Genomic DNA, 10,233 nt, shown 5'->3' on the forward strand with positions numbered 1-10,233 from the left:
TGCGATCTCGAATAAGAGCAATCTTTTCAGAAGTATCCTTGACGAACTCAGGACCTAGGAATCGATTCTCTCCAACCTCCATCCAACAAACAGGTGATCGACACGGGCGACCGTATAACACCTCAAAAGGTGCCATCCCAATAGTCTTCTGGAAACTATTGTTATAAGCAAACTCCACAAGTGGCAAATATTCCTCCCAGTGGCCCTTGAAATCCAGGACACACGACCGAAGCATATCTTCCATAATCTGATTCACCCTCTCAGTCTGTCCGTCAGTCTGAGGATGATAAGCAGTACTAAGGTGTAACTCCGTACCTAAAGCCTGCTGAAAACTCTTCCAAAATCCAGATACAAAGCTTGAATCCCTGTCCGATATAATAGACAATGCAATGCCATGTAGCTTCACAATCTCTGAAATGTAAAGCCTCGCCAACTGCTCCGAAGTGTAGTCAGTGCAAATAGGCAAGAAATGAGCTGACTTGGTCAACCTATCCACAATGACCCATATGGAATTATGCCCCTTGAAAGAATTTGGCAACCCTTCCACAAAATCCATAGATATGCTCTCCCATTTCCACTTCGGAATTGGTAGTGACTGTAGAGCTCCTGGCGGCCTCTGATGATCAATCTTAACCATCTGACAAGTATTGCACTGAGAAACAAAAAGAGCAATGTCCCTCTTCATACCTGCCCACCAAAACTGCCGTTTCATATCCTAATACATCTTATCGCCTCCTGGATGAACAGAGAACTCAGAGTGGTGAGTCTCAGTTATCACATCCTTCCTCAAATTATCAGCAGAAGGTACCACTAACCGTCCCTTGTACCTTAAACCTCCATCAGCCCCAACATAGTAGAATGGAACCTCTCCGGAAGCTATCTCTGTGACCTTGTCGACACACTGCTGATCAGTGAGTTGTGCTTGTAAAACCTTGCGAATGATGGAAGGGGTAACCACCATGCAAGCCATAAAAGCGTCTGACAACTCATCTACATTCTTCAAAGCATTCCACTCAATAGCGAATAGAGCAGAAAGACTACCAACAGGTCGGCGACTGAGTGCATCCGCCACCACATTCGCTTTCCCTGGATGGTACTGTATAGAAAAATGATAGTCTTTTACAAACTCCAACCATCTGCGCTGTCTCATATTCAGCTCCCACTGAGTGAACAAGTACTGCAAACTCTTGTGATCACTGAATAATCTGAAGGACTCACCCAACAGATAATGCCTCCAAATACGCAAGGCAAAAACCACTGCTGCCAACTCCAAATCATGTGTTGGATAATTAAGCTCATGAGGCTTAAGTTTCCGAGATCCATAAGAAATCGGTCGCTCCTACTGCATCAATACACATCCAAGACCCTACAATGAAGCATCCGTGTAAACAAGATACTCTATCCCGCTCTGCGGAGTGGCCAAAACCGGTGCAGAAGTCAGCTTCCTTTTCAGCTCATCAAAAGCTCGCTAACAGTGTTCATCCCACACGAACTGTACACCCTTCTTGGTCAGGTGAGTGAGTGGTCCTGCTATCTTGGAGAACCCCTGGATGAATCTCCTGTAATATCCGGCCAGACCGAGAAAACTCTGAATCTCTGTAGGTGACGTAGGCTGTCCCCACTCAACCACTGCTGAAACCTTGGCCGGATCCACTGCTATCCCCTTTTCTGACACCACGTGACCCAGAAATTTCACCTCCCGCTGCCAAAACTCACACTTCTCGAACTTGGCATATAACTGGTGTTCACGAAGCGTCTGCAAGACTATGCAAAGATGTCTAGCATGATCGTCCTCCGACCGAGAATAGATCAAGATGTCATCAATAAAGACAATAACAAACTGATCCAAATAAGCCCGGAAGACTCTATTCATTAAGTCCATGAACACTGCAGGTGCATTAGTCGTCCCAAACGGCATAACACGAAACTCATAAGAACCATATCTGGTGAGAAACGCAGTCTTAGGAACATCCTGCTCCCTAACCCTCAGCTGATGATACCCAGAACGCAGATCAATCTTGGAGAAGTATGTGGCTCCCCTTAACTGATCAAACAAGTCATCAATCCTGGGCAAAGGATACTTGTTACGAATCGTAACCTTGTTCAACTCCCTGTAATCTATACACAGACGAAGCGAACCATCCTTCTTCTTCACAAACAGAACCGGTGCTCCCCAAGGTGATGTACTCCTACGAAGAAAACCCTGGCTGAGTAACTGCTGAATCTGATCCCTCAGCTCTCTCATCTCTACCGGTGCCATTCTATAGGGTGCCCTAGCAATAGGCGCAGTGCCTGGAGCTAAGTCTATCACAAAATCAATCTCGCGACTAGGTGGCAACCCTGGAATCTCCTGAAATACATCCGGCAAATCCTGTACAATTGGTATGTTATCCAATGACACAGTAATCCCCTCATCCTTTTCCTCCTCCACATGGAACAAATAGGTGCTACCGCTTCCTTTAGAACGTGGCATAGCTACTACATACATATCCTAACCAGGTATGGTAAAAGTAATAGATCTATCAAAACAATCAACTTGGGCATAGTAGTGAGACAACCAATCCATCCCAAGTATCACATCATAAGTGTGCATGTCCAGGACCAGTAGATTGGCTAGAAACCTGAGTCTGCCAATATCTAGTATCACAGGCCCATCACTCTCATGTATAATAGCTGTATCACCCAATGGTGTAGAAATACCCTGAGGTCTAGTGCATACCCTCGTCCGCATCCCAGATAAAGCAACAAAAGTCCTAGCTACAAATGAGTGTGTAGCACCCGTATCAAATAAAACACGTCCAGGTAAACCATGAATAGGAAACTTACCCTCAATAGTCTGAGGTGCCTGAACATCCTGTGGCTTGGGGTTATACACCCGGCCATAATGTAACTGCTGTGGTGCCTGTCCCTGAGTCTGCGGCGGTGCCGGTAAAGCCAGATGTGTCTGTCCCTGAACCCGTGGAACCTGTGGAGCTGGTAGAGGCACTGGTGCCCTCTGTCCCTGCTGCACATACTGTCCAAGTCCCTGTCCTGCTTTAGGACACTGCCTGGTGGTATGACCATACCCTCCACAAGTATAACAACTACCCTGGAAAGTACCAAATGGCCTCCTCTGTCGGTTAGCCTATGGCTGACCCTGTCCTGCCTGTGGTCCTCCATTCTGTTGCCTCTGAATAGGTGCCCCATTCCGATGAGCATCTAAACCACCCTTGTGCTTCTTCCAAGGCTGTTGCCCTTAGAACTTGCCTTTGTCATTCTGCCGGTGACCATTGCCATTCCCCTTTTCAGCTGACTGATTAGCAGAGTCTTTATCACCCCGCTTCTCACCACGAGCCTGTCTGATGTCCACAGTCAACTGATACTGTTGTAGAGCGGCGTCTACCACCTGAGCATAAGTAGTATAGGCTGGACTACCTGTAATAGCTCTCTTGATAGACCACATCAGTCCCTTGATGAAACTGTTAAGTTTCTTCTCCTCTATATCCACCTCCTCCGGTGCAAAGAGAGACAAGCGTGTGAACTGCTGCTCACACTCCGCCACTGTCATGTTTCCCTGTTGCAAATTTAGAAACTCGGTCTTCATAGCTGCCCTGATTGCATAGGAAAAATATTTCTCGTCAAAGCGAGCACTGAACTCATCATAAGTCAATGTCATCCTCTCCTCTGGGGTGGTAACTGACTCCCACCACTGTAGTGCATCCCCAACTAGCTTGAAAGTAGCAAGCATCTACTTTTGAACCTCCGTGCACTGAACCAAATGAAGATGACGCTCAATGTCTTGTTTCCACTGATGAGCTGCTCTCGCATCAGTGGAGCCTGAGAACACAGGTGGACTCCCCTTTGTGAAAGAGCTCCTTGCCTTTCCCCAAGAATCCGTCTGAACCACTGCTGCTGGTACAGGTGCCTGCTGAACCTGTGGTTGGTTCCGGAGTGCAGCTGTTACCCCAGCCTCTGTAGCCCGAGCAACAAGGTCATTGAGGTGTGGAGGAATCTCTGAATCTCTGTCCTGACCCTGAGTCTGTTGAACTTCCTCCAGCTCCTCCTGAAACCCTGGCAGTCGCTGCTCTTCTTCCATTTGTCGACGTCGTAGACGTTCCTGCTGTCTACGTGACGCTCTCCTCTGTCGACTGTTCATGTTCTGTCCTCTTCCAGTGTTAACCATGCTGTTAACATAGAAAGACAGACATCAGTACAAGTTTAAACGAACCGTAAAAGAATTCAACGAATCCTAAACATAAGCTCTATATAAACAAAATGCTATGCGAAAGTCTTAATACGAAACGTCCTAGAGACACTTGAACCTGGAGTGCTCTGATACCAACTGTGATACCACTCGGATCTGAGACACGGGTTGATCAGGCCCAGGCCCAAACCCGAGGAAATATCAAACAATTAAAGTATTTTAAAGCGAACACAGATGACAAAATGAAACAAAAGTGATGGAATAAAACTGAAAGTAACATTAATTATAAAATCCTCCATGTATAACTGAAAATTGAAAATCCAATCCTCCAAAACTTCAAGGTTACAACTTGGGAATCCACTGCTGGACCCCTAACCAAAAGTTCAACTGAAACTGAAAACTGAAAATAGATAATGCTAGAAATATCGAGAGAAGTCCTACGTAATCAGATGAAGGTGAGACTGTCCTCGACAAGCACGATCAAGCTCTAAGGTTGGAACCGTCCTGTACCTGAAAAGAAAAAGGAGTAGGTCAGACCCACGAGCAAGTTCTAATCTAACTGCAATCCATACAGTGACCCGATACGTAGATACACGTAGACACCTCACAATATCTATCTAGTCCATACATATAAATATATCCACACTAAGGGACATTCACTAGTCTATAATAGAGTCTCAACCTGAATAGAAGGCAACATGCGAATACGCACCCAAAGGTGGGCATGAGTACCTAGACCTAACAGGGTACACCTCAACCTATTATAACCAGCTACGCATCCACTGCATATACGCACCCTAACCAACGAGTCTGAGACTCAAGCTCAACTCGTGGTACCATAAACATATATATAAAGTCCGTCCAAATCCAGGGTAAGCAGTTCAACTATTTATTAAACTGACCTACAATAAACCAACTAGTTAGTCACTCCACTTATTCAGTTGATATGACTTAACTACCATCTGTTAATCCAGGAAGTCATCCAACTTGGTTACAGCTGATCTGACTTAGCCACAATTAGGATTTGATATCTTTCAATCCATTCCATTAATCCATTAGGTTAGGTTTATACGTTTTGAGCTAAACCGTCCCTAGTATGTCACCGTCCCATACCGGTACATACCATCCTCCATATCCATGTAAATTACAACATATATAACAGTTCAATAATTTACAGACCAAAAACTACCATCCAAACAATTGCAGAAAACTATTTAAAGCTTAAGCAATTTAAATCCAAGCACTTAACTATATAGTTGCAGGAGACGATTTTAACAAATCAACAACTAACATCCAGAGCATGCATAGACCAAATTTAATATGTCAGGAACTCCATCATGCATGTGAATAGGTTAAATAATCCTATTATTAACCAATAAATTGCTAAAACAATTCAGAAGATTGTTTAAATATTTCAGCAGTTTAAATCCAAGCATTAGCCATATAGTTGCAGTAAACAATTTAATAATTCCGCAACTAGCCTCCTAAGCATGCATAGATCCAAAATTAATAATTAAATAACCCTATCATGCACTTGAATGCATTCTAAAACAAGTTTTATAAACACATTATGTTCCATCAAATTGCTGAATTTTAATTCAACAATTAATTCAATTCCATTTGTTAAGTGGCTTAATTTTTACACTGTTTGTCCCGACAACTTAGAATTAAACTTTACTCAATTTAGGGTCTTACTAACACTCAAAATTCATTCCTTGATCCCTCTGTAAAGTTCCAAATTCATTCAAACAGTCTCCATGCTCCAACAGTGAACATAGTATGTGGAAAATTAAAAAAAACGTAAAATAAAACAAAAATACCAAGGGAGCCTGCTCCAGAATTTGGAGCAGGCTCTTTTCTAGCCTAGAGCCGGCTCTAGGACTCCCTAGAGCTGGCTCCACTTTGTTGTGGGAGCCGGCTCCCACTTCCATGGAGCCGGCTCTCACCTCCTGTATGAGCCTTCGTCCCAGGTGCGTGTTTCAGCTCTTGTGCTCCTTCTCCGGCTTATTCCTAACCCTCTGTTAGTTTTTAAAACCAAAGTTAGGACTCGTAATTTAGTCTAAAAGCATTCCCCAAGATTGGTTACAATAGTTTTGAAAGCAACTACAGAGTTTAATCAGGCCATTTAAACTAGCGTTGTTGAAGAACGGCACTGAAACTAAATTGCAACGTCGGTTTTATCCCAACCCCTCTGTTCTTCCTCCAATTTTAAATTTGAAGTCTTAAATTACATCTAGTATCCAATCAGACCTCGGTTGATTTCAGTAAGATTCAAACTAAAAATTAAAACAGTGGGACGTTATGCCAAAACAGAGTCAAGAAAACATACGTGCTATAATTATTTTGTAAATAAATTTTGCACAGATAAAACGATCAAGCAAATCATATATCAAACATGCATGGTTCAGTTTAAGGCCAATTAATCTCCTAGAGACTGTCTAGGTGCACAGAACGCAAGCCAAAGGGAAGGAGAAAGAGAAGAACTTGCCTATGATTTCAATCTTGAAATCCCTGTGTCGTCTCTAAGTTTTCCGGCAATTCTGAACGCCGCCAAGCTTCCTATAACTCAGTCTCTAATTCTTACTCAACCTCCTTGGTCCTCTCTGTACACTTCCCCTTAAGCCTCACTCTGTTTTCCCCACAACTGCTCTCTATTTCCCTCTCTGTATCTTGGGTACGTGAATAGGGTTTTGTTTTTCCAACCCTTGAAACAGAGTAACCATATATATATAGGCGTAAAAACATAAACCCTAATCCGTGTTTAATTAGTGACAGAGCCCTAATTCTAAACCTAGTCGGCCCATGACACTACTTTTGTTACGGCTTACTTAAACGTGAAAATTTCCAACCCCAAAGTTAACTGTAACTTAAAGCAGAATTAAATGGAAAAACACAATTACATAATTAAATCCACTTAACTAATTAATTTCAATTAAAAACCCAATTAAATAATTAAAAACACTTAATTCAATTTAAAACACAAAAACACATAATTCAATTTAAAACACATGACACATAGGTAAACAATTAAATAAAAGAATTAAACCAAATAATCATGCAAAAATACAATAAAAATAATAACTAAATGCCGAGACTATCCTTTTAAAATTAGGGGTATTACAGACTGCACAGTCCACAAGGTTTTTCCTATAACAGTTGATGTATTTTTTCAACTGGGGTTTCCTCGCTAAAATCCTGGTGCAATCTCTGTAACTTTAACTTACTTTACTTTACATATATTTGTGATTGTGGATGTTTAAATTGATCAGATAATTTAATCAATCATAAATTGAGCAAGTTGACCTAATAATAAGATCTATATCATTTAAGGAGTTAATCACAATTAAAATCAACTAACTGTTTCCGCACCCCGCGTAACTCTTGTTTCACAGACGACACAAGATATCATCTGTGTTGTTGTGGTCTTTATCGCCATGGACCGCCAAAACTCTTTTTGGATCTTTTTCTTTAAAACCTTAAAAGGTGCCGTGAGAGAGATATATGAGAGAGATTGATAGCTCTAGAAGAGAGATTTTCTGTGGTCTTCTCCTCTTCTTTTATAGTGGAGAACAAATCCTAATCCCCTTTGGATTGGTTTTCTGGCTTTTCTTAAAAAATGGGCCTTTAAGGAAATAATGAGAGGTGAAAATATATAATTCCTGCATGTATTTTTAACTTCTAGGATGTCAGAGCTTGAGCTATGGAGGTCAGGGCTTGAGCTTTCAGGTACAAGGCTCGAGCTTTGGAGATCTGGGCTCGAGTTTTCAGGTACAAAGCTCAAGTATTCAAGAACATACCTCGAGCCAAAGCGATTTTGACCCATTTAGAGTATGAATCTCAAGATGGCTATTAGCAACAAAACCATTAGGCTTCGAGTCTTCTTTCCAGAGCCACTGAACTTGCTCAATTTGGAGTTTTAAGTCAAAAGTTATGCCCAAAATACTAAACTAGGCATAAAGTTTTCAGTAATGCTCGAGCCTGGAGTGGTTGTGCTCGAGCTTACTGAGTTGGGCTCAAGCTCTGGGAGCAAAATTTGTCCGAAATGTCTTTTTATTGATGGTGCTCAATCCCTCCTTCATGGTGCTCGATCCCAAGGTGTTGGGCTCAAGCTCTGGGCTGTGGATCAACTTTTTAATTCCGACGCATCATGTGCTCGAGCTCTTAGGCAAAGGCTCGAGCACCTTTAAGTTGGGCTCGAGCTTTGACACTTGAATTCTTCCAAAGTTCACCATTTTGACTCTCGGTGGTGTGGTTAATACCGAGTTGCAACAAAAGTGTGTAGTGTGGCCAAGTTTAAATTTATAGAATGCCACTACCAAATGTAGCTAGAGTAAGTAGGGATCGTCCCAAGGGAAAGGACGCGTGCTTTGAATCAATTGTTGGATTAGTAGTTTGAATGATCCAAAGATGGTTTGATTGATTAATTAAGCGTGCTTTGGAATCAATTGTTGGATTAGTAGTTTGAATGATCAAAAGATGGTTTGATTGATCAAAAGATGGTTTGATTGATTAATTAAATTAAAATTCAATTAAAACAATACAAGAGAGTAACAATCTAAAAATTAGGGAAAGATATATGAGAAAGATGTCTTGTGTCATAGAGTTCATCACTAAGCATTACCTTCCTAGACATTCAGTATTTGATGGATTAGGGGGATTATGTGTTATAAATGAAAGTGTGTGCCATTAATTGAAATATTAGTGTAGATGGCCAAGTAAGCATACATTGTCTAGTCAATCTAGTGAATAGCACAACATATCAAATTAAGCCATTAATCCTTCCATAAGACCATAATTAATGCACATTCATTAAGTTAGAGAAATATACCACTTGCATTCATAAGCATGGAACATTAAACAACAAGAATAGATTGTCCACCTATCTAAGAAAGTAAGGCAATTACACTAAAACTAAGCTAGTAACATGAAAATTAAACTAATTAAACTAAAGAAGTGGCACAATCCATCAAGAAATAAGCATAAACCATCAAATAAACTACAAGAGTAACCCATTTAAGTACCATGCCTTGACCATCACTAGATTCATAATATCAACACACATAGATGATGAGCGCTGAAAAGTGCGCTTTTATACCCCTTAAGCTTGAGTGTTCTAAGACCTTTATCTCTCTTATTTTCTCATTTTAGACTAATTTCGTGTTATTTCCTTTTTTAGTTCAATAAAGTTAAAACGAGCTTAAAATGGCTTCTTAAGGCCTTTTTGGAGTCAAACTAAGTCTTAGTGAGAATTTGGAGCAAAATGAGGCTGATTTGGAGCAAAATGAGGCTGATTTGGAGCAAAATGAGGCTGGTGCTGAAAAATTGCCGAGTCTGACCGATCACACCAAATCGATTGAATTCCTAATCGATCACACCAGATCAATCGAACCCTGATCGATCGAAGAAAAGTCTGATCGATCGAACTGTTCGCGAAAGTTATTAAAAAACAGATCTAAAGCTCATTTCAAACCAACTCGGGCTGTGCTTGAAAGAGAAAATCCCAGGGCTGAGTTCTCACATTTTTGGGTTCTAAAAGCCATTTATATAAGAGCAATTGAACCATTTTTGTAGGGAGATTCATTTTTATTTTCATTGTAATTTCTATATTGTTGTAGTTTCTCTCTCTTGAAAGTTAGAGATTAGGGTTAGAAGAAAAGAGGGAAGTGGAGGCATATCTCAAGAACACATGTCTAGATCCACACACTCTCTATGTCTAGAGCTTCAAAGAAGAAGAGGAAGAAGAAGATGGAGCCATGTTTGGAGCTTGCCCTTGAGGGTTTCATGACCATATCCACCTCCTCCATGATTGGCTAGATCTACACTTATGACTTGGATGCACCCTAAGTCTTGTGTAATCTAAACCCTTGTATTTCTATTTTTAGGGATTTATATATATTGTTATGATTAGTGTTCTAGCCTTGTGAATTTAATGAATCTTAGAATATTTCTATGATTTCTATGGTTTAATTCTTCCTATTAATTCTCTAATTTATTTACATGTTTATGTGTGAGTAAATTGGGAATTATGTCTCACATGATTCATATGGTTT

The sequence above is a fragment of the Cornus florida genome, unplaced genomic scaffold (assembly GCF_030987335.1).
Source record: "Cornus florida cultivar Cherokee Brave unplaced genomic scaffold, ASM3098733v1 CherokeeBrave_3.0.0_Hap2_Chr06, whole genome shotgun sequence".
In the NCBI taxonomy this organism is placed as follows: domain Eukaryota; kingdom Viridiplantae; phylum Streptophyta; class Magnoliopsida; order Cornales; family Cornaceae; genus Cornus; species Cornus florida.